Below are 27071 nucleotides of genomic sequence, written 5' to 3' on the forward strand. Positions count from 1 at the left end.
AAGCTATGAAGTAATGTGATTTTAGATATTGATCATTTTTATCATCTACTCAGAGTAAACAGATTGACTTGCTCCAAAATGTTTTAAACATTTTTGCAATTTAGTATATTGGCATGTGTTAAAACATGTAGTATCAATATTTACTATATGCGTGAGACACAAAGAAATGAAAAATGAAGATGGAATAAACATTTTTAAAACTTACATTTTAGCAATGTAAATAAAAATATAATAAAGAGGAATGATTGATACAATTCAAACATAGTTGTGAACTACTTACTGATCTCCTTATTGCAATAAAATAACCCTATGATCTCATACTGAAAGTAACCAAGTCAGCTGACTCTTAGCATATTTTGAAATTTCCTGGAAGCTTAGTTCATCAGAGTCATGATTTCCAAATTGCTCCTACAAGCTGACTGCTCAGACTTCATGAGGTTGAAAGGACATTTTGGCAACAGTTTGCTTTCAGGTAAATGAAACTGTATTACTTAAATCTCTGTACGGAATATGAAATGTTAAAATGAATTAAGTATGACCGAGTTACTCAAATGTCCTAATTATTTAAACAACATTTTTGGTTAGTTTAACTCTAGACGTATGCCACAGTTTTCTTCCTGTGGAAAAATTAGGTGGGAATTTACCATAAAATATTGTTTCCTCCACGTTCAGTTCAAATGTCACCTCCTCTATCATTCTACTCTTGTAGGCACGGACTTTTCTTCCTGTTGATATGTAGACTACAAAATAACTTTCCAAAAAAAATTCCCTTTCTGTTTAGGTTAACCCTAAACACATGGTAGAAGTAAAGATGGTGTGTGTGTGTGTGTGTGTGTGTGTGTGTGTGTGTGTGTGTGGTGTGTGGTGTGTCTTTGTGTGTATTCCTGGTAAAGATATGCCCATCAGTTCCTGTTCTACGAATTTGGTTTAACCAGAATATGCATGCATATTAAATGTGTCTTCCTTGTAATTCTATAAGAGACCTCTTTCTCCTGGTGAATGGTATTTTAATATGCTGCTGTTCTTTTTCTAATAATTTCTTTATCATATTTGCATTATTTTTATGAGTGAGAGTTGACTATAGTCATTTATAAGTGTTTTAGAAAGTAAAACAAAAGACAATTGCATTTTTGTATTATACAAAGTTTATTTTGCAGTGCTTTGACATTCATACAATATTTAGATTATGATTATTAGTCTGTCATTAGGGATTAGATATTTGAAGTATACACAAACTTGAACAAAAATTTTAAGATGTCTGGTTTTTTTCCTAAAAAATATTATTTATTTCTGTGTTATGTACTTCTTATCTATTTTATGTAGTTCTTACTGGTTTTATGTAGTGTCGTTCTCATATATTTTCTTTGGGTTTCAAGACAATTTTCCAGGACTAATCAATAAAGTAAAGAAGTAAGCTACTGAAATAATACAAAATACAATAACATTTTTTTCTGATTAAAATAGCACACAAGCACACCCACACATTTTGGAGGAACATCTTGAAAAATAATTTCCCATCTTTAGCATTATTTTTGGACAGTAAAGATGGTCACTGAGTATGTTTAGTGTTTATCTATTATAAAATTACTCTTTTAGTTTTGAAATGTGAAAATAAGTAAGGTATAATAATGACACGAAAAATGACATCATTATTGCGTGTGTTTATTAAGATTTAAATCCAACAGTGAGGTTGAAACATTGGAAGGTACTAAAACAAAATTGAAACAGATATTGTACTAGATTAGAGGAATTGTGGAACTTATTCTTTGTCCAGACGTTTTTAATTAGTTCTTTTTTTTAAATGTAAACATATTATCAAAAGACTTTTTGTCATGTGTTGAGCAAATTTTGAATCAAAATGTTTTTATAGAGAGTGATTTAACATGATCAGCATGTCATTGATATCGTTAAGGGACTGTTTACTTCCTTGGAGGGAGCATGTTATTTCTCTAGGAGTATTTACTAAACATCACTTGTAAAGAGGTTGGATAGACATAAAATTACTCAATATGCTCATTCAAACATATTGGATAGCAATTAATTCAATATTTTGTAGCATTTTTTGATATAAGTCCAAATATTACTACTTCAATTTGCAAATATTGATAATAAATGTGCAAAAAAATTTAAATGTGTGTTTAAAACATATTTGACCAGATCTTATCAGAACACGAAATATATTCAGTGAAAATTTTAATCAGTCTTTTGTATATTGTATCATTTTACCAATGATATACAGTTATATAATTTAACTCTTAAGAATGAACTGCAAATCTCCATGTTATTTGTCGTAGTTACTACGTTGAATTTTAATTATTTAAATTCTGTCTTGGAGGAATGTCAGCATAGTAACTTGCAAAAGGATGAACATAGCTGGGTATCATTTTTTTATGTGTAGAATATGGACCCATATGATAGATTTTTAAGGTATTGATGACTACTTATGTGAAAAAAATTATAAAACTTAGTCCACATTTGCAAGTAGGGACAAATCTTCAGATATAACTGAAAAATGTATGTATTGTCAACATTTTTAATTTTTTTTCAAAAGTGAGTGGTAAGCATTTAATTTTTTCTTGTTTATGTACTTCTCATTCCAACAATGAACTCTCAGCTAATGCTGATGGAATGAAGTCCTAAATAAGACTCCATAATAAAAAGTTTTCAAGCTCTTTTTGCTTTGCCTCATTTTCCCTTATTTTTTAAATAGTTATGTCATCTATACATGGAAAGGAAGATGAATAGTAATGATTTTCTTGCTAGATCTTCTAATTTTAATTAAAATAGCCTTGAAATATTCTGAGAAGCATCATTTGGTGTTCAGTTTGCTCAGCATTCTGGAAGCATTATATGGCATGTAACATAGTTTCTTTGTATTTGATACAGAAACTCTACTGAATTTGTCTCTTCTTTCCTAGGTATTCTAAACTTTCCTATCCAGAGAGGAGGGGTTTTTTTGTTTGTTTTTGTTTTTTTTTTCCCATTTAAGAAAACCAAAGTGAGAGAGAAAGTAAATAGTAATTAGTTAAGAGCTTCTGTGGATTCACCTCTCTTTTGGAAAATAAAAGGAAATAAACCATTGTTTAAATGTCCCTTTCATATTGCAAAAATAATAGTGCAAAATATCTACCTATTTTTTTTAACAGCTGGGCTCACTACAAACTTTGAAAGACTACAGAGAAACAGATTGAGACCTCGCGAAGCTGTACATGTCTTACTCATGCATTACACATGGTCTAGTCGTAAGGGAGTCAGACATTTTTAACCTAGGTATTTAAGAAGACTAAATTATATATAAACTTACTCCAGATTAAATTTTGAGGTTAAAATAAAACCAAAGCCCACCTGATCAAATATCCTGGTTCAGAGGATATAAAGACTTTGATAATTCAATGAAAATTTACCCCAGAATTCAAGTGCTACTGGATTTCATTCTGTGAGTTGGTCTCTATGTTTTCATATCAGTTAGTTCTTAGTAGACTGATACATATAATGTTATTGGGAGATATTCTCCACCTTTTGACACCTTTTTGTTGACTTTCTTACTTACTTTAATGTTCTAGTATTTGAACTTCCCAAGTGCATGCTTTGCAACTTTTTTTATCTCCTTTTCTACATTATTTTTAATGTCTTATGTATTATGGTTATATGTTTACTTTGTCAAAAAATTGTTATTTCCACTTTGGAAAATGTGTTAAAACTTCTAGCTATTAGAAAGTTTTATGTTTGTGTGTGTGCATGTGTGTGTGTTTTCCCAATCTCTCCTCAAATCAATCTCTTGTTCCTATTTTTCTCTATATCTAATTTATTCAGATTCTGGCAGGCTATGATGATCTGTTCTATTTCTGGTTTATGGCTGTTTTCAATACAGTAAGCTAGTAGCTTTGGATTTCTTAGAAATTAAATTGAAAACTTTGTTTCCATTGGGTTTCAACTTATTGATAAGCATATCATTAGTTTTGCTGTAAATTGCTGAAAACTTATAATAGTTTTTAGATTAACAGAACAATTTTCCAGTCAGTAATATAGTCTGGAACAGTAAGGGGTGTTGCCGGTATTGAAGTGGTTTAATGGTTGATGATATAAGATGGGACATTAAAAGTTTTCCTTGTGTAACTCATTTTATTACAGTATCAATATTTTTCTTTCATGTGTGCTGTATTTCTCCTAATGGAAGCAGGGAATTCCAATGGAAAGCACATCAGACAGAGAATGGAGTGAAGTATATTCTGTATCAGTTCTGTCACTGACTGTTTGAATGTTTAAATGTGCTTGCTATTTTGCCAATTTAAATCCTATTAAGATGAAATACTAAAAAGCATAGAGAGTTTTGAGATGATTGGGAGGAATAAAGAAAAACATTTTATTTCTTATAATTATCATCTGTGAAAGGCTGCCCATCATGATAATATGAAATTTATTTATGTGATTATTTTATCTTAAAATTATTCATAACAATCATATGAGTCTTAAATGATTTATTTCATAATAAATAATATCTATTTTCTATGTTATACTTTTATAACATCCTTAAACTCTTTTCTATCTCTAAAGTATTAACCAGTTAGGGACTTCCCTGGCGGTCCAGTGGTTAAGACTTCACCTTCCAATGCAGGTGGTACGGGTTCGATCCCTGGCTGGGGAGCTGAGATCCCACCTGCCTCACGGCCAAAAAACCAAATCATAAAAGAGGAGCAATATTGTAACAAATTCAATAAGGACTTTAAAAATGGTCCACATCAAAAAAATATGTTTTAAAATAAATAAAATGTTAACTAGTTAATGAGATATAAGCCACAAATTTGTAGCATGAAATATTAAATTCACTTTCCTTTTAATTCTATTGGCTCATAGCTATCCTTTCAAAGAGTAAGGTTGAAATAAAACTCCAGAATTATTTAAGGACGTGATCACCCTGGTCTTCTTTACATAAAAAATGCGAAAATGAAGATTGATGATTACAGTGATTGATTTTCATAAACTACTTTTTATTATAGTAATGAATATGTACCTATTCTTATATTTTTATTAATTTTTTTAAAGGAAGAAGTGTTTTTTTAAACTGTAGAGCAAGAGAATTTTTTATATTCTAATGAGTAATGCAATATAATTGTATTTTGAATTATTAACTTTTTCTTACATTAATCAGTGTTTTCCTGTGGTCAGAGCCATATGCTTGAAATTTGTATAGTGACTGTACTTAAATACAGAATGTTTATACTGTCTGTGTGGAAAGCAGAAGGTATAATTATTATATAACAATACCTCTGGGTGCTTGAAGGCACATGGCTGCATCTGGCACAGATATTCTCTTTAGGGATGTTATTAGGTCATGATAACTATTATACCCCCATGGCGTGTTATTATTTAAGCTTATTCTTACCCCTAAAATCTACTACTGAAAAGTCTATGCTATCACAAGCTATAATATCACTGATTTAATGACATATTTTTTCTTTTCTTGTTTAATTATATCAAAAGCTATCTAAAGTTGTTTTCGGAGAGTTTGTTACTAGTAAGTAAACTTGAAAATGGAATGATTAAATCTCCCGCTCTGTAGTGGATTTTTCTGTTAACTCCTTTTAGTTCTTCCGGTTTTCGTTTATGGTATATTGATGTTAGAATCTGGTAGCTTACACAGTTAGTATTGATATAGCTTCCTATAGAATTGTCTCAATCATTTTTTTTTCTTTTTTTAACATCTTTATTGGAGTATAATTGCTTTAAAATGGTGTGTCAGTTCCTGCTTTATAACAAAGTGAATCAGACATACATATACATGTCCCCATATCTCATCCCTCTTGCGTCTCCCTCCCTCCCACTCTCTCGATCCCACCCCTCTAGGTGGTCACAAAGCACCTAGCTGATCTCCCTGTGCTATGTGGCTTCTTCCCATTAGCTATCTATTTTACATTTCGTAGTGTATATATGTCCATACCGCTCTCTCACTTTGTCCCAGCTTACCCTTCCCCCTCCCCATATCCTCAAGTCCGTTCTCTAGTAGGTCTGCGTATTTATTCCCGTCTTGCCCCTAGGTTCTTCTGACCATTCTTTTTTTTTTTTTTTTAAGATTCCATATATATGTGTTAGCATACGGTATTTGTTTTTCTCTTTCTTACTTACTTCACTCTGTATGACAGTCTCTAGGTCCATCCACCTCACTACAAATAAGTCAGTTTCGTTCCTCTTTATGGCTGAGTAATATTCCATTGTATATATATATGCCACATCTTCTTTATCCATTCATCTGTTGATGGACACTTAGGTTGCTTCCATATCCTGGCTATTGTAAATAGAGCTCCAATGAACATTGTGGTACATGACTCTTTTTAAATTATAGTTTTCTCGGCGTATATGCCCAGTAGTGGGATTGCTGGGTCGTACAGTAGTTCTGTTTTTAGTTTTTTAAAGAACCTCCATACTGTTCTCCATAGTGGCTGTATTAATTTACATTCCCACCAACAGTGCAAGAGGTTCCCTTTTCTCCACACCCTCTCCAGCATTTATTGTTTGTAGATTTTTTGATGATGGCCATTCTGACTAGTGTGACGTGATACCTCATTGTGGTTTTGATTTGCATTTCTCTAATGATTAGTGATGTTAAGCATCCTTTCATGTGTTTGTTGGCAATCTGTATATCTTGTTTGGAGAAATGTCTATTTACATGTTCCACCCATTTTTGGATTGGGTTTTTTTTTAATATTGAGCTGCATGAGCTGCTTGTATATTTCGGAGATTACCCCTTTGTCAGTTGGTTTGTTTGCAAATATTTTCTCCCATTCTGAGGGTTGTCCTTTCGTCTTGTTTATGGTTTCCTTTGCTGTGCAAAAGCTTTTAAGTTTCATTAGGTCCCATTTGTTTAATGTTGTTTTTATTTCCATTACTGTAGGAGGTAGGTCAAAAAGGATCTTGCTGTGATTTATATTATAGAGTGTTCTGCCTATGTTTTCCTCTAAGTTTTATAGTGTCTGGCCTTACACTTAGGTCTTTAATCCATTTTGAGTTTATTTTTGTGTATGGTGTTAGGAAGTGTTCTAATTTCACTCTTTTACATGTAGCTGTCCAGTTTTCCCATCACCACTTATTGAAGAAGCTCTCTTTTCTCCATTGTATATTCTTGCCTCCTTCATCAAAGGTAAGGTGACCATATGTGCGTGGGTTTATCTCTGGGCTTTCTGTCCTGTTCCATTGATCTGTATTTCTGTTTTTATGCCAGTGCCATACTGTCTTGATACTGTAGCTTTGTAGTATAGTCTGAAGTCAGGGAGACTGATTCCTCCAGCTCCGTTTTTCTTTCTCAAGATTGCTTTGGCTCTTTGGGGTCTTTTGTGTTTCTATGCAAGTTGTAAAAATTTTTTTTCTAGTTCTGTGAAAAATGCCATTGGTAATTTGATAGGTATTGCACTGAATCTCTAGATTGCCTTTGGTAGGATGGTCATTTTAACAATATTGATCATTCTGATATATCAATTTAACAAATGTATCTCTCTGGAGGGGAATGTTGATAATGGAAGAGTCTATGTCTGTGAGTGTGTGTTTGTGTGGAGGGGGGCTTATAGAAAATCTCTATACATTTCACTCAATCTTTGTATGATTGTGAAAGTGATATAAAACTTCCAGTCTATTAAGAAAAAAGAGAAAAATCCACACAATCATCCCAATAAGTGCACAAAAATCATTAAAAAAAAATTCAATGAACTTTCATGATAATTGCTGTTAACAGACTAGTTATAGAAGAAAATTACCTCAAAATAAGAAATGCTGCATATGAAAAACCCACAGCTAACATCATATCCCATGATGAAAAAAATGAAAGCTTTTTCTTAATATCAGGAACAATATATTTGCTTCAGTGCAAGCCTTTCCTGGTGAATATTAATTGAACTGACTCCAGTGTGTGTGCTGTTAACCCTAAACTATATACTGCTTGAAATTTTGCTCATAAATTTTGTAATTATAGATTAATATTAACTTTTTTTGGATGTCAATTGACATATGTTTCCTCAAATACAATTTTCTTACTGATGCAAATGTCACTTTTAAAATAAATTCTGCCAAGGGAAAGCTTTTGGCAGCCCTTTAGAAGCATCTTCTCTTCTGCCAAAAAATTGCTTGTAGTTTATAAAAGGAAATAGACAAGGAAAATTAATATTTACAATGTCATTTTTAGCAGGGCATATGGGCAAAATTTCTGAGAGAATACCATTAGGAAAATATACATAAGTTCTGCATGTCTAGTAGTTCAATGGGAATGTCCTTGTATCTTTCATATAATATAATGACAAGAACAATCCTATTAAACTGTCCTGCTGTATTCACATTTATAACATGATATTGAATATAATCCGAGTGTGCTATAAATTTAATAAAACAAGTTTCATTCATTAATAACAAAATCAATTTTATATTGAGAGAGAAGGAAGAAAAATACTTATTTTTCTAACCCATGAGACCTTTTCAAAGATGGTGTGATGCTCTAAAATAAATTAGATTATTCTAATGCATGCTCCTATTAAATACCTTCTATTTTAAAAAAATTCTAGTTTTCCTACTTCCTCCTCCTAAAAAACACTATTTTAAAAGCCCAGTGATTTTCTACAGAATATTTGAAAAGTGTTACTGAATCTATCTCCTTATCCAAATACTTAGCAAAGATAAATACTTTTAATAGTTAATTTTACAGAATTTATCATTATCATAATCATCATTATTATTCACTTCCAAAAATGAAGGTTTCATTGGAAATAATTCTGGAAATTTTCAAATATTTTATTGTCAGCATTAATTTTGAAATTAGAAAACCTTCCCAAAATCATATAAGGAAATGATTTATATCTCCAAGGAATAGAATTTAATATTTTCAGATTTCTTCAGTGGGAATGTAAATGTCAGCATCTTTTCATACTTTTCCCTTAATCATTTCACATATAATCAAGATGTTTTAAAAAATGTCTAAAATAGTATTTAGACTGACATGTAATGAAATATTCTTAGATACTTGGATATGAATTCAATAGCAATTAAGGGATAGGAAGAGAATTGGAACCAACATACTATGAGGATAGTAACCTTATATGAACTTCTAGAATAAGAGTTGAAAAATTGTAAAAATGGAAAAAAATAATATAATATATAAAATATTCTCCAACCAACTTAATGAATATCTGTCTATCTATGTGTCTATCTATCTATCTCCATGAACTTCCATTTGAGAAATATAAATTTGATAAATATTTGCTTGCTAGCCAGAAATGTGGCTAAGATTATTTGGATATCAACCATCACTCTGACTGAAAAGATTTAGAATGGAATATGATAGAGACCAAAATCTATAGACATACACAGCTAATTGAGAAATAATAACTAGTTAAATTCTCAGATATGTCAAGGATGAATATAACAAAATGGCTGTGCAACAAAAGGGGACCATTAGAAGTATGTGGGAAATAAAGAAGAAAATAATTGCCCTCAGTGCTGTGAATAATGGCAAAATACTGGTGCAAAATATTTACAATAGGAAATACTAAAATAATTTTAATTAAAAGCAAAATCTAAATATGTCAATTGAAAGGGTTTATTTCTATTTTCTTCAACTTCCTGATCCTTCTAAAGTCAGTTGTAATATATGGTTTGGCATATTAATGTTATTCTTTTTATAAAACCTAGGACTTTTAAAATAATCTATTACTTGTTAATCGATTTGCAGTATCTAATTTATCACATGTAAGGTATTATATACAGTAAAGTTTGCTAGAAATTTTTAATATTTTTCTTGTTTATCCATATGTCAATAGCATCTCTGTATAACATTGTTTTAAGAGATATAAAATTTTATAGGATAAAGAACTTGAAAAAGTAATCCATAGTAGAAATATATTTTAAGAAGGTTCATCATTACATCCTTTAAATTAAATTAATTAAAAATGATCTTCTGCTTTAAACTAAAACATTGTCCATAAGCAAAATAAAACTGTAATATTTAGTGAGGCTCAGATAGGGGTCCAGTTAATCCAGGAGTTGGGAAATTTCAAACACTGCAGTCATATTTTATTTACATTGTTGACCAATAATGATCTATCCAGAATTAACAGTTTTCATAGCTTTGCCCTCTCTCATTTTATTACAAAAAGCTAGGTCTATGGAGTTAATTGGTGTTATAGACTAAGGTTTATTTTTCTTGATACAGTAACTGTGTCAGTTAGGGTTTGACCATGGGAGCAGGACTTCCATGAGTGAAGTGGTCACAGAGATTTATTATGGAATTTCACCTTGCCCAGCTACGGGAGTTGGTGAACAATCTATGGAAAGATGTTGCCTTTCATCTGGGGGTGCATCTAGAGTTACCAGTGTCATCAGGATCTGCTGTTAGTAAGAAAACTGAACCTGAAATCATGGGGTAGCCAGAACACACTGGGAAACATAAGGAGAACCTGAACCCATGAGGTTAGCCTCAGAGGTGACATGTCATCACATGCAACCTTAATCTATGGAGTCACCTGCTTGACTACTTCACCATGGGGTGAAAAGTGTAGCTCATCCAGGATGTAGAGTGGTTGAGGGAGAACATTCAGTGGGAGAAGAAGGAGCTTTGGGCCTAGAGCACTGCCCCACACCACACACACACACACACACACACCCCACACACACACCAGACACACACACACACCACACACACACCACACATGCACACACCACACACACACACCACACACACACACCACACAACAAACACACACACACAACACCACACACACACAACACCACACACACACAACACACACATACAACACACACACACGCACAACACACACACATACACAACACACACACACACGCCAGTAGCTAAGGCAGCAGATCATTGACAACATGAGCAACATGAGGGGCCCTTCTCCAACCTTCAGAATCTAGTGGACGTCACTTTCCTCTGCTGTGCCGTCTTACACCCATTTCTCTTGTGGCTGATTCTACTCCAGAACTTTACAGGGAAAGGAATTGTGGGCATGTAGTAAAAGCTTATTATTTAAGTTGACAAAGATCAAAACCACCACAGGGAAAGTAATTGCTTAACTTGTTTTCAATAATAAAATTATTGAATAATAAATAATTTTAAATAATTTTAAATTTTTAAATAATAAAATTAAATTTTAAATAATAAAATTTTTTAAATAATAAAATTTTAAATAATAAATAATAATTTTAAATAATAAAATTTAAATAATAAAATTTTAAATAAAATTTTAAATAATAAATTTTAAATAAAATAAAATTTTAAATAATAAAATTTTAAATAATAAAATAATTTTTAAATAATAAAATAAATAATAAAATTTTTTAAAATAATAAAATTTTAAATAATAATATTTAAATAATAAAAGTTTAAATAATAAAATTTTAAATAAAATATTTTAAATAATAAAATTTTTAACTAATGAAATAATATTATTTAAATATAAATAATAAAATTTAAATAATAAAATTTAAATAATAAAATTTTAAATAATAAATTTAAAGTAAATTTAAATAATAAAATTTTTAATAAAATTTAAATAATAAAATAATAAAATTTTAAATAATAAAATTTTAGATAATAAATAATAAAATTTTTAAATAATAAAATTTTTAAATAATAAAATTTTTTTACCATATACTTGTCAAGAAAAAAAGAGGATTGTATAGTTGAAGATGCAATATAATGACAATAATTAATTGAATAAAAGACAGAAAACTCTCATGATAAAAGCAGTTATAAGATATGGTGGGATGGGGAATGATTTTTATTTTCCTTTCAATATTTTTGTTTTATATCCTCCAATAAGCAAAAAGTGAAATAATGGTATTTCGCACTTTAGTGAAAAATGTTACTCAGGCCTCTAGTGCAGAAAATAAAAATAATTTTGCATAAGGATATTTCTCTACTGATATAAATGATACCATATGTGTGACCTGGTGATTATTCTTAAATGGTTCAGCTTTGACTGTTCTTGTGTTTTTCTTTTATTATCAGTTTCTGCGTTCATTCACACATCTCTTTCCAGGAAGTATGTCTGACATTGCAAGGAAAGACCTGGCCTAATTCCTTTTCTCACTCTGAAGTTTTTTTGCACTAATGCTTTTAAAACTATGGCGGCATTCATCAATGAAAGGCTCTTCATTCTCAAAACTTAGAATTTGACTTCATTTCAACCTCAGAGTTATCATCTACTAATAGTGCCCCTTCCTTTAGTGCAATCCATGGAGGTTTAGAGAAGAGACGGTCCAGTGAACACCTCCTGGGGAACATATTCAGGTGGTGACTACTCAGCGCTCCATTCTGGGGTTGTTACCTCTTTGAGTCTCCAGATCCCTACCTTGACCTGGTGGATTGTGTTCGCCAAAGCTCTAGCATCCTCACCACATTTAATGCAGACTATTTCTTTTTTCCCTGGTCTTAAGAAACCACAACGGCAAAATATTATGACCAGCCGCTCATTTCCAGAGTTCCCTGCCCGATCATGGAATCCCATGCTATAAGTTACAGCCCCACTACCAAGGCATTCTCCCTTATTCCATCATATTTTTGTCTCTACCACTTAACACTGCCCCAAATATTTCCCCACTTACTTCAAGTATTTTGGTCTTTGAACCATTTCTTTCCAGAGCTGAGTTCATACTTCCAGGCTCTGGCTGTGCTGAAAACTGACCCTGCCATTTTCCTGAAGGCAAAGAGAGAGAGTGAGTGTGGATGTCGAGGTGAAAGAGTAAAACCTTAGACAAATGCTCCATTTGTGATTGTCACAGAGTCTTCAGACAAGACTATTCTGCTTGGCCCAGTGGGATTGGGATCCTTCTGCCAGCCAGAGAGTTTCAGGGAATTTTGGTTGTTAAAGATTCCCACACCCTGAGCATAGCATTTTCTTTTTGTCTTTGCGAGACCTGCAAAGTCATGAAAACAGTCACCCACATCATAATCCTTCATAAGTGTCATAACCCTTAAATCAGCAAGTGCAACAGCTGCTTGATCTTCTGATGCCTTGACTTCTATCTATGCCCCAAACCAGTTCACAAAGTTGGAAGCTTTAATAACGGGTTATTTTATGGCATGCCATAACTGCACCACTTAAAAAAAGGTGAAGGGGTCTTGTTGCTTCCAGATAGGTGAGATATCCCATCCAAACGCCCATTATGAGTGGTTCACTTTCAGGACCATTCCTGGTACTGTCTTACTCTGGGTTCCCTAGTAAACGGAGCAAAAGAAAAATCCGTATTTGATGTCTGAATACAATCCCAGGTGAACAAAAACAGGGGAGGGAAAGAGAGTGTGTCAGGGAAAGAGGGAAAGTAAATTCAAGGAGGTGTCTGGCTAAACTGCTCATAGACTTTCAAAATATTACAGTTATTTGGATACATAGAGGGGTTTTATGGCTACTGCACGTTATAATCAGCTGTCAGGGAGAAGAAGTGTATGAGTTTAACTTCTCAATTCCGATTGTCTCCTTTCTTTCACTAACAAAGTTCACTTCATCATGCATTATTTTTCCTTCTCTTCTATGTTGAGTTATAAGGTCCTTCTGTGCAGATTCTGGGGAAAATGAGGGACTCTGTGTTCTGAGAATTTTTATGTTATTGGACCCAGGTGTTGGTAGTGCCTGGGCTCTGACCAAAGTGGGCACAAAAAAGGCTGAGCCAAAGCCATCCTTATCCCGTGGAGGAGGCTAAAATAGCCAGTAGTATTAAATAGGGAACGATATAATCAACCTTCCAAGTGCAGGCACTTCTGAGATGGAAAGGGGTTATTATTAATGACACTAAGTATAATAATTATACTAATGACATAGGCATAAACTGGGTTGGGCACACACTATGAGGCATTTACTATTATTATCCACTTTTATAGGTGAGGAAATTGGGTTACAGTATCCTGTTGTATGGGGTGGAATTTGTTGGAAGTACAATAAATATAACCCCTCCTTCTCTATCCTATTTAAAAATTGGTAGTAAAAGAATAAGTAGATGAAAAATAAGAATATAACTAATATTGATCAAAGTGATACTTGAGAATTTGGCTTAGACTTGGAATACTCTTGTATTTTAAATACTCGGTATAAAAATAGTATTCAACTGATTAGATACAAGTCCCATGGGGTAGAGCCTTTATGGCTAACTGGAAGCATGTTAGAGAGTAGTTAAAAGTGTTTTGTTTAGTTTTCCTTAGTGGTGGTCCTAAAGGAGAGTGGTAGATCAGTAAGTTGACAAATCTTGCCAACTTCTTCATCCTAAAGCCACATGAGCAGACTGGTAGAATCCAAGAGTCTTAGCTTGAAGCTCCCTCTACATGGAGGGACATGTTAGGAAAGAGATTCTCCAAGAAGAGATGTTCAAATTGTTTACCAAAATTATCACATCACAAAAAAGATGCTGTAATAGGTTTCCAGGTGTTAATTTTTTTTGCATATAACAGAAGGTGATATAGTCCTATCAGTGGAATTGTTGGACCAAAGTGTATGCATCCTTTTTAAATCTGGGTTCATAATACCAAGTGTGCTTGGTAAAAAGGTTGTGCCCATTTATACTCCTGTTCACACAAGATAGATACTAAATATATTTTACAGTTACTAGAACACGGACACTGACCAATTAGAACAGATGCTGGTAACAGTTGGAACATACGGTCACACTGCCGCATTGTACCTCAATATCGGCCCGGCACAAACAGTACATGAAAAGGACAAATTCCCCCACTCACTTGTCAAGATGGGGTAGTATCTAACTTTGATTTGTTTCCAATTCAATACAGGAAAAATGGTGTATCACTGTTATTTGATTTGCATGTCTTTAATTAGGAATAAGTATGAGAATTTTTTAAAATTTCACTCACTATGTACTTTTAAATCTACCATATTGGCTTCATTTGTCCATTTTTCCTCTCGTATGTTTCATATTTTTTAAATTAATTTATGAGTTTCTGGCAAGCTAAAGAGCTTAGACTGATATCCTTTATATATGTTACAAATTCTCTTCATACAAATATATTAGTTTTCATGATACTTTTGCTCTACCGGATTTTCAAAAAAAAAGTTTATTTTACTTAGTCATATCTTTAGTGCATTCTTTATTGCTTCTTGGTTTTCTTTTTTTTTTTGAAATCTCTTTTCAACCTGATGATTAAAAACCCAAATAGTTTTCTTAGTACTTATGTAAAAACATTAGCTAATCCATATAGAAATCATTTTGGTGTAAAGATTAAATTAGTGATCCAACACTTTCTGAAAAGAGCATGCAAGCTACATGCCCCATTACCATTTATTGTATAACTCATCTCTTTTATCACTAATTTAAAGTAGGTCTTTATCATTTACTAAATAAAAATAGCTCTCAGTGTGGACTCATACTTTATTTCTACTCTAACAAATCCCTACGGTCGTAATCATGATTCCGAACAATGTCAATGCATTCACTCATTTGATCTATACTACAGAAATGAAAGTGGTTTAATTTCTATACCAATACAACTACTCACAACAAATATACTAAGTAAACTTCAAGATTCCTTTGTAGTTATTTTGTCCTAATAATAAATATCCCATTGAGAGTGAACATAGTGTTGTGTTTTAAAGTTAACTAAAGTAGTTCTTCATATGTGTGGTTATGTTTTGAATTTGATACAGGTTTTCTTTTTTTGCTGTTTTAAAGGTTCATTATAAAGTTTTTACCCTGATTTTAAATTTATTTTACATTTCAGAAAATGTATCTTTTGAACATGGACATCATTAACATGTTAGGTCAAAATTATCTTCTATCCAATTTTACCCACCTTCTTAATAAGCATTTATACTGATTTCTGATTTGTAAATGCTTTCTGTCTCTTGTATTTTTTTGCAAAAGTAAACGGATACATTTCAATATGTTTAATTGCTTTTAGTATTCTGCACATTGCTGTTTTTCACTCTCCCTTAGCCGATTCTGCTGATGTAGATCCTTCTTATTATTTCTACTGCTGCACAGAACCTCATTGTGTGGATGTGAACCAAGTCTTCTATACATGGGTGTCTGGGTGTTTTCCAGTATATTGCTATTACAGATTCTGCTACAATATTTTTTTTCAAAAATTTCAAGGTATATCCTTAGATTTACGCCTAGAAGTGGGATATCTGGGTCCAAGGGTGTGTGTGTGTGTAGCTTCATTGGATGCGCTAAATTTCCCTCTCTAGGCGGTCCATGTTGCATTCCTGCAAGCAGTGCGTGGGCGAACCACATTCCCCACAGCTGTGCCTCCTTAGTTTGCTCTGAAGCCTTAAGCATTTCTATAATCTACTAGGAGAACAATTTTTATCCTTGGGTACTAGTTTTACTTTGCATTTTTTTTATGTGTGAAAGACCATTTGAGTGAAGCGACTGTTCATGTTCTTTACCAATTTTCTGCATTTTTCTCCTTGACTCTGAAAACATATTCTATACGTTAGGATGTTTGGTTTGGTTTTTGATTTCTCATATCTGGTGCTGCTATTGACCAGTCTGATGATGTTGGAATCAGGTAGCTTTTTGGATGGCTGTTCTTTTCTCTGGAAGCTTTACAAATGTGTTAATTTTCTTAAATTTAACTAAAAGTTGTCTGCTTCTGTAATTGTCCTTATCTCTTCTTTGGCATTTTTTGAGCCTTTTAAATGGAAATTTAGTCTTTATTTAATTCTGGAAAATTTATCACCATGTTTCTTCGAGTACCTTTCCATCTACATTTGTGATATTTTTCCTTCAAAACTCCTACCCTCTGGTTGCATTTATTTTATATTATGTTTTTCTTTATCTTCTCGAACTGCCTTCCAAAGTATTCCTCTCTCTCATCCTTCTGTTTATTAATTTCTTTGCTGCAAAATTCATTCCAATGTTTTTCTCAACGATTTTGTCCTTTACTTCAACAAATAAATTTTCTTGTTAATATTTCCATAAGTCTTCTTTATTTTCTTGTTTTTTAGTCATATTGCTAATAAATCTCCTCATTTGCTAGGTATTTTTTTTCTGCCTATTTAAAATTCTTGGTGTACATGTTTCACTAATTCTGCTTTCAGTGGTGTACCTGGTTCCAATCTGCTTTCTATCTTTTGAGGGGCTGTACTTTTCAGCCAGTGGTCTGCTTATAGCCCGTAAGCTCTTGCTCTGCTAGACACGGCAGCTCTCTTTTGTGAGAAAGTACCCGGGAAGATTTGAAGCCAGGGTTACCATTTATATTCAGTTTAAAGATAAGGGTGTGTTGAAGAAGAAAGATGAGAAGAAGCCCCACAGAACAATTTCCCAGGCCCCGGAGACGATTGCTAATCTCTCCCTTTTACAGCCATCCCGTTTGCTTCCTCTGGTCCCAAAGGTTTACCTCAGGGAGAGCAGCTGCCTCAGAAAGGGTAGGGGGATGCCTGCCCCAGTGCCTCTCTTCAGCCCCTCCCTGTTTTCCTCAACTCCTGGCCCTGACGTGGGTTGTGTTACACCCCTGTCTGTGGAACATTAGCCCCATTACCTGACCTGAACTGGCCACATACTTCTGCCACAGTGGAAAAACCAAGAGCGGAACTTAGACAAATTTCTCTTGTGTGTCTTTCCACCACTTCCTCAAGCACGTGCTGCCCACTCCACACACTGCCCCCAAGGCGATACCACTTCCAGTGTCACTGGGTGTTTCTCATTTCTTGGTTTGCTTTCGGAATTCTAGTCTCCCTTGTGTTTTGTCACTTCTTTAGACTGACTTTGGAGTAAAAGGACAGTAGCTCGTACTGGTTTATCTTCTTAAAGAAATAGAAGCCACTTCTTATATTTTTGTTTGCTGACTAGTTCGCCCGACTTCTGCTAGCCACCTAAACCCTATCTGATTACTGATACACTTAGGGACGCAGACCCTCGGATACTAACCCCAGAAGCGTCCAGTCAGCATCTCTGGGGCTGTGGTTCAGAGCCTGTGCATTTAAAACTCCCCAGGTCCTCCTGATGACCAGCTCCACTTGGCAACCAGTTGTCTAGACTGTAGGATCGAGCAGTTAATTTATTACTCTTCATAAATACATATCTTTTCTTCTTATTGTAAACTAAGTTATCAATTTGACAGACAAGACTGTGAGACACACAGACACATACAACACACACACAACATGGATAATTTAACACTAATGTGCTGAAAATTATTAATGCCATAGGTCAAGTCTAATACAGAATTCTCTGCTTTGTTCCCCTTTTTTTCAACCCTAAACATTCAGTTGTGGGTTTTGTTGATACATGACTATAGTCCGAATTCCACACTCTTTATTTCTTTCATTTAGTCTACAAATATTTACCACTTACTATATGCCAAACATTGTTTTAGGTGCTAGGATACAGTAGTGAACAAGATAAAGGCATTACTGTCGTGGCACATTCTGCAAGGAAAGGGAGATATGCAATAAACAAACAAACAGACTTAGACTACATCAGGTAGTGGTAAGAGCTATGAAGAAACAAAATAGCTAGAGAGTATGAGGTGTGCTATTTTAGACAGGAATGTTAAGGGCGGCCATCATAAGGAAGTGATGTTTTGTATAGAACCTCGAAGTGAGGGCTCCACTCACGCATGCAGGTGGGGAGAGCAGCAAGAGTGAGCACTCGCACAGCTTCTCTTCTCTGCCCCCGACTTCTTTCACACGAGGACCCCTGTGGAGAAGGTGGTACACTAGGATAACAGCTCGTGGCCCAACTGTCCCGGGGTCCATCCTGACCTTTGAGAACCGTGCGGGGAGGGTCAATATCTGAGTATTTGTTAGAGCAGTTCCTGACACCAGGCTGGGAAGCTCTGTTCTGGGTCCTTGTAAAGGTACATGTAAAGGTATAGGAGTTTGTTCTGAACAGGGGGAAAATACTGGATGCCTTTGTGTTTAGGACTTTAGCTGACAATTTCTCACCAAGATTACCAAGAATCTCATGGAGCCAGAGTGTTTTTTCAGATCCTGTCTTTTTTCACTTCTCCACATTTCATACTCCTCCTGTCCAACTTTTTTTTTTGAAAGCTTTGTTCTCCTGTGGAACCACCCTCTCTTATTCCTCCTCTCTATGCCCATGACTTTTGACCACTATTTGTTACTAACTTTTTTTGCTACCCCTTCATTTTGATGCTCCCCCGGGCTCTGTCTTTAGAGTTCGCTTCTCTTAATACATCATATCCAAATATATGAGTTTGAATACGTGGATACGCTAAGGACTTTTCTGATTTTTGTCTCTAATTCAGATCTCTCTCCCGAGTTAAAAAAATTCTGCATCGACACTTAAAAATAACATATTCACCTTAAGATCATTAGGTTCAGGCTAAAACTAACAATTCCTTGAAGCAAGGAAAGTACTCCTCTCTGTGTGTTTCTATCTTTTGGAATAGGACCTTTGACTCAGAACTGTCCCAGGTCACAAACATGTACGACTATCACCTCTCGTATGCTTCGTACAAATCAGTGACTGTGCTTTCTTGTCTATTCTTTCTCTAAAATATTGCTTGTGAACCCCCAACATTTTCTCCATTGTTAGATCCATATTGGAGTCATGATCCTTTCCATAAAACTCTTTAAAAACAATGGATTCATATACGATGAACATTAAGCGTATTAAACTTCATATGTGACAAGAGAAGGAGGGATTGTTGGGGAGGGCGGCAAAGAGAAGGAGTGAAGCACATGGCAGTCATGCCTCCATTTCAGTGGTGAGCATGAAACAGGATTTGGAGTCTGTTTTTTTCATTCTTAGGTCCCAAATGCCTCCCCTTATGTATGTAGTTTTCATACGGTAGGGACCCGAACCGTAAGCTAGCGACTTACATCTGGCACTAAGCAAAACAACAACAGCAAAATAAAACGAATAAAGCCCCTCTCTCTACTAGCACAGGAAGACAACTTAGCTATTGTTAACTAATTCAACTATTCAACCGATATTTACTAAGTATGCGATAGTGCCAGCCATCATTACAGGCTCTAGAAATGTGGTAGTGAACAACATAGGTAAAATCCCAGCTAGCAAAAGCTTTATTTTGCATTTACAGAGAGATGATACTTTGGTTTTGAGTATGTCATATGTCTAAATTTTCTGGGATGTATTGACTGTGTGTTATTCCTACCTTAGGTTGTAAATTTAGAATCAAACCCTTTTGTGTAAATGACTCCATTGTAACCTACTTATGATTCTCCCTGCCTCAGCTTCTAATTGGCTTCACTCTTTCAATCTATTAATGTCTCAAATAAATGTCAGTGAGCTATCTTTAACAAATCAAATATTGCGTTCCTCATTTTCCCGGGACTCCTCGTTTATTCTAAAAACAAAATCCATACTCCTTATTGCTTTCAGCCTTGCTTATGTTCCCAACCTTATTTCTCAATGATCTCCCTTTTGAAGTTCAAGCTCTAGAGTCTCTGATGTGCCCTTAACCCCTGACCTCAGGTGATCTTTCAGGATCTGGTATTTTCACGTCCTTGCCTGTGATACTCTACACTGAGAGTCTTCCTGACAAAATACTACTCAGATTTTCACTCAAATATCTTCTTCTTTTCTCTGCTGCCTACTTGTACCCTCCTCCTCTAGGAAGATGGAGGGGCTCCTCCTCTTGTATTCCCAAACTGTTAGCACACCCCTCTACTATAATATATAGTTTATACTGTAATTCTTAGAATGTTTTTCTCCTCTATAGTCTATTAGTTTTCCTTTAAAAAAAGACTTTATTTTTTTCTAGCAATTTTAAGTTCTCAGGAAAATGGAAGGGCAGGTACAGAGGTTTCCCCTGCCTCCACACATGGGTAGCCTCCTGCCATATCAACATCCTCTACCAGAGTAGTGCATTTGTTACAAACTAATGGAACTACATTGACACATTATTACCACCCAGAGTCCATAGGTTCCCTAGGGTTCACTCTTGGTGGTGTGCATTCTGTAAATTGGGACGAATGTGTAATGACATGAACCCACCATTGTTCACTGCTCTAAAAATCCTCTGTGCTCTACTATTCAGCCTTCCTCCCTCAACCCCTGGCAGCCACGGGTCTTTCCAGTCTATATAGTTTTGTGATGGTTTTATTTTGATGACAAATACTTATCTCTTCATATCCTTGTATTTCTGTCATCAAGCTCAATGCCTGGTGTGTGTATGTGTGTATATATATATATATATATATATATATATATATATGTGTGTGTGTGTGTGTGTATATATATATCCACAGATATTGATATTTGGGAAAGAACACAGTTTCTCCTGTGATAAGTTGAGTACAAAATTTGCACCTAACCTATGCTTGAATGTGTGATTAGTCAAACAGCTCATAAGAAAGCAGGTACAAGAAAAGAATATGTTTTTAAAGAAACTGTGAAGGGAGTAGAAACAGGATACAGAGAGAAAAAAAGATAGTAGAGTTAGAAGGAAAGAGAAAGAGAGAATACAGACAGAGAAAATAGCTTGCGTCGGTCAAGGATAAAGCTGGATAATTTTACATCTCAACAACCACCATACCACCACCACTTCCCCAAAAGAGGACGCCTCTGCCTTCTGAAAGCTTTATAGACTGATAGGTTCCCATTGTAATAGATTTATTTTACAGGCATGGTGAATAACAAAAATATAGAATGCATTTATTTCTTCATGAGGACATTAAATATTTTAATACTCTGTAAGCAAATAGTCTTTTGATTTGTGATATTATTTGGGGAATTATGCATAATTCAGCTCATGTTGATATAAACAATAATAATTGATGCTTTATAACGTATTATATAGTCTAAAAAACACTTCAGTATATACTCTGTACATTAGTCCTAGTAAAATCGTTAAGAGTCTGTCTTTTCCAGACAAAGAAATGGGCACAGGAGAAGCTGACTGACTGATCAGCAGAAACGCCACACCTAGATCAGGTCAACACTTCCCAGGTCAATTCCATGGCATCGCCTCTTGCCATAAAATCATCTCATTCAAACATCTTCACCAGCTGGTTCAAATAAAGTTGGCATATATGTAACTCATTTCTTATTCAGAATTCCCCAACACCTGTAACCTGAGAGTGGGTTCTCAGAAGAAGTCATTGCATGAATTTGTTGTGTAAAAGCTAATACTTTAAATTGAGAGTATATGTGTTGCCACTTTTAATTGGCAAATTGACCACCTCCAAGAAGATTGCATTCAAGTTCATAGTGTCAGTTATTATCTCTGTGAGAACAAACACTTAAAGCCAGTGAAAATTTTCAATTTCTGATATTTATAATTTATTTTCATGTGATTCAGTGTTATTTTGAAATACCAGTTTGCCTGAAACAATTTTATGAAAGATAGGAATGCTTTTCTGAAATAATACTTTGATAAACTTTTGCTACAGAAAGTTAATTTTTCTAAAGTTCTAAATTTTAATACATATATGTTAGTTTAAATTAAATATGAAAGTAAACACTTATAATTGGCTAACTTCGCTGACTTTGTAAGGAACATTTAGGGAAATATATTTTGTATTACTTTCAATTGTTTAGTAGCAGCATGAGGTCACTGCACTTATAGTAGGTAATTAGATAGAAGGTTCAAAAACATATTATCCAAATATCACATTTTCCATTTTAATTAAATTATACTTGCAGACACGGCAGGTATAGGTACCCAAATTAAGTTAAATTGTCCTATAATTTTGTAATCATCTTGGCTCTAATCCTTCATGGCAGAAAAAAACAAAAACAAAAGCTTTGTCTACAATAGTATATTTGTATGTATATAAATATATTTTCTTTCTCTTTTGCTCCCTCTCTACTGCAAAGAAAATATTCCAAACGAGGGAAGTAGAAGGTGCTAAAATGTATGGCATTATTTAAACTCAAAATCTCTCCTTAGTGTGTCCCAGAGTACAGCACTGGGGTCATTTGCATCAAAATCATGTGGAAGGGCTTCCCTGGTGGCGCAGTGGTTGAGAGTCCGCCTGCCAATGCAGGGGACACGGGTTCGTGCCCTGGTCTGGGAAGATCCCACATGCCGTGGAGCGGCTGGGCCCGTGAACCATGGCCGCTGAGCCTGCGTGTCCGGAGCCTGTGCTCCGCAATGGGAGAGGCCACAACAGTGAGAGGCCCGTGTACCGCAAACAAACAAAAAATATCATGTGTGGAATTTGTTATAATTTCAGACTTCTTGACCCTACCACAAATTTGAATCATAATCTCTAGGTATGGAATCCAAGTATTTATATTTTTAGCAAAATGTTATGTAAAACTTGACAACCAGTGCTATAGCATATTAATTTAATATCAAGCAATTTATCTCCAATACTTTCTGTCTCACCTAGAGAAGGTACAGTAGCTATAAACGTAGCTGGACAGCTGGAGAGGTAAATAGGGATAAATCGATACTCTTTTACTTAGCAGAGCAAGACGTGGAAGACTGGGAATTTCTGGTTTCTCTTTATACAAAGCGCATGTTGAAATTGCATAAGTAAGTAATGCTTATGTGAGAAGGACACTGCTAGGAGAACTCAGGCCACTAGAAAAGGGTGGGTTTTGTGAAACCAAAGTAGAACATGAGTGAAGCAAGTGGCTTCTTCACCACTCTGAGCTTGTTCTGTCATCTTTAGAAGAGCCGTGGGGGTGGTGTCTCGGCTCCACAGACTTGAGAAGTGAGACGACGTGACTGGAAGTGCCCGATACAGAGTATACAGTCCCTCTTCCGCTCGCTGTCTCTCGCTCCCTCGCTGTCTCTGTCACTCCTCTCCCACCCCCCGTATGAGTGTATGTGCTCTATAATATGGTGCATGTACATTAACATTTGTAACATTAATTTCAGTAGGTGTCAAACAATAGTCCCCATACTTTTGGGGGGTGTAAAAGATAAGCATTTGTACGTCAGTTTATTAAAGAAAGAAATCTATTTTTTCATTAACACAATGTAATAGTTAACACTAAGCATTATTCTATCGTTTCCTTATTTATTTGTAGTCATTTGTCTTAACTTTAAGAAAATAACTCACTAGCATGCACAACAGTATCTGATTTTGCTGTTAAACGTTTGAATATTAAAACTTTCGATGAAAGTTTCTTTTGGCTTCTTATCTCACGGACATTTTAAGCTTATTCATTGTTAAATGTGTTTTGTCACATTACATCTCTTGACATGGTTTTTCTTCAAACAAGATGTTTCAAAATTAAACTGAGTCAGAGAACATCATTGTGACACAAGAAATATTTCTCAGCCAACTTAAACTGGAGACCATGTTTTTTGCCATGGCGTTGTCCTCTCTTGGTTTCAGATACATGAGGAATTATGTGTGAGGAAGGACCTGCTGTTCTCCCCTCCTCACTGATATTTTCTTTCTCAGATGAGACAAGTGACATGGGCAAATACCTGCCAGAACAGTCATGTACTGCTTTTCCCCCATCTGTCTGATACGGCTATTAGGACGCCACATCACACAGTTAATATCAGATGGTGCGAAGAACAGAGCACCTTCATTGAATCTGGCATCTAAAATGAGAAGTGAAGTCTTGGGTTACCCAAGGAAGCTGAACGTTGCCATTAAATGCTGGAAGTATTCAATTCTCCGTCTTACAGACTCTTTACTTTTCTAGTCTCTGTTCTCTTCAGTTAGACCTGATGAAAGCCCGACCTTTATGGTCCATTACCTGTATGTAGTAGAAATCAAAGAAGTTGAATATAGGCACCCTAATTTGCTTTTTATTGAAAGTTTAATTAAACGGGATTGCTTGGTTGGAGAGAGAGGGGAGCATTGTTTGACCTCATTAAATGAAAACTTCAGAAATCTTTATGTGTTGTTACCTTTCCCCAAAGTCCCACCTCATCTTCATGATTTCATAACTAGTGACGGCTTCTCTTCCATCATTGTTGTTTCTTTCTCATCCTGCATCAAAAAAGACTGCTAAGAAAGAAAGGCCACTTCAGGTTCAGAACCTTCCTCCTAGTAAAAGGTCACCATAAAACTGAAATATGGGGAAAAAAGACTACTCATTAGCCTCAAAAAAAGGACAGGGAGAGACGATAAACTCATCTGTTATATCTTTCATTCTCTTAACATCGAGAATAATGTCTTGCTTTTTTCATCTCAGTGTTTTTTTTTTTTTTTCATTTTCATCTATTCCTATGTCTGTGTCTTTGTCTGTGTCTATGCCTCTGTCTCTCTATCTATCTATCTATCTGTCCATCCATCCATCTTGGAGAGAGTTCTTCAGGAACCTCTGGGCTAAATTGTTTTCATCCACAGACGCCAAAGAATATCTGAATTTATTTTATTTTACTTTTATTTAGTCCTATTTTATTGTTTTTTTTACATCTTTATTGGAGTATAATTGCTTTACAATGGTTGTGTTAGTTTCTGCTTTATAACAAAGTGAATCAGTTATACATATACATATGTTCCCATATCTCTTCCTTCTTGCGTCTCCCTCCCTCCCACCCTCCCTATCCCACCCCTCTAGGTGGTCACAAACCACTGAGCTATTTTATTGTTTTTGATGCTACTGTAAATTGGTTTGTTTTTTTTTTCAGATAGACTAGATTTTATTTTTTAAATTAAAAAAATGTATACAATTTTTAAAGGTTACTTTCCATTTACAGTTAATACAAAGTATTGGCTATATTCCCTGTGTGGTACAATACATCCTTGAGCTGATCTTACACCCAGTAGTTTGTGCCTCCCTCCCCTGCCCCTTGTTCCAGGTGCCCCACTTTTAAGATCTGTGAACTCTGTTCGGCCCTTCAGCCATCTCCTCCAGAACCAGCGAACCACCCTAAGTAAAAGTCTGTTCCTAAATTAAGCTTGTATCCCAGCTCATCACTCTATTTTAACTTAGTAATTTCTAACTATTTTCTAGCTCTTTCATGCAGATGGATTTTATACTTGTCCAGATTTTTTGCTTTCTTTCAGCTGGAAGGTAGGTCTGGATAATTTAGTTAACAATAAGCAGAGGTTTCAAAATGGTCTTTTTTCTCTCAACTTCTTTGCAGAAGTAATTTTTTTTATTGGATTCATGATGCTTCCTTCTTACTCATGCTAATTATGGGTGGTACTACTAAATGCATCTAAATTTTCAAACCTGATAGAGTGCATTATCTATCCTGACTCCTACTGTAGGTGAAGTTCACATTTTAGTCCAATAAAAATATAAAGATTCTGTCTCCCCCTGGCACTATCAATGGTTAGGAAAATTCTCCCTAAAATGGAAGGGAATGTGTCTGTCTCCAAATTTATATGCTTTTAACCTTTGCGTTTTTACCAAAACACAAGGGCTAATGACTGATTAACAGCTTGTAGTAAATTGGAATCTTTAACAGAAAGAAGCGCACAAAATTATTTTACAGGATAGGATACATTTTCCTAGTTAGAAGTGTCCTAGTTTTATTCGAAGGGAAACAGTTTTTTTTTTTTTTTAATATCAGGTACATTTATAGTGTTGGACTAACCACTGAACACAATTAAAATGCCACCATTTCTTGTGATGAGATGAGAGCTTGTTAAATCATGGAGCCCTGTTGATGTATTGTCATCAGCAGTGTACAGGTAAATGTATCATTTCAAAAAGAGAATTTGGGACCAGAATTTTTTTTTAGAAACAAGTGTTATTTTGTAGATATGTTGTGTGCATGTAAAAATAGATGTACATGATTATTTTATACTATTTTTTATAATGTTAGATTAAAAGTGGCATTTATGTTTAAAGGTAGTTAAAGCATAAACATTGAAAGATGGCATTAGAGGGAACCAATGAATAATTATGCTCTGTTCTGTGCTCAGATATAGGCAGGATTGAGAGATGACACAGGAATCAGGCAGGTATAAACTCATACTTGTTTTATGGCTGGCTACAGTCTAGACTTGTCCACTTACTTTATCATGGTATACCTTGAATTTAACTTATACACCCCTCATGGTCACAGACAGTATGAAGATAGTGAATAACTACAGCCCTCCACTGTAGAGCCTGCCCACGTATACGTACTGCAGAGAGCAGCGTGCTGTTTCAGGTAGAAGATCCTCCTAAAGGGAGAGAGTGGGACCTAATCAACCATGCTCGGTGCTTCTGCCAGACTCACCAGCCGTATATGTCACTGCCTGCACCAGGGGGAGAATTAGGAGGCT

General features: G+C 34.8%; 1 long non-coding RNA gene across 1 annotated transcript in view; it reads left to right on the forward strand.

Moving 5' to 3' along the window:
- The first annotated feature begins 455 nt into the window (after nucleotides 1-455).
- The window catches only part of LOC138842491 (uncharacterized), a 35179-nt gene continuing 8563 nt past the window's right edge, over nucleotides 456-27071 (forward strand). The window contains exons 1-2 of the long non-coding RNA XR_011377129.1: nucleotides 456-472; nucleotides 7059-7135. This is a non-coding gene — a long non-coding RNA (uncharacterized lncRNA). The remainder of the gene's footprint in view (nucleotides 473-7058; nucleotides 7136-27071) is intronic.

The sequence above is a fragment of the Globicephala melas genome, chromosome 21, assembly GCF_963455315.2.
Source record: "Globicephala melas chromosome 21, mGloMel1.2, whole genome shotgun sequence".
NCBI lineage: Eukaryota > Metazoa > Chordata > Mammalia > Artiodactyla > Delphinidae > Globicephala > Globicephala melas.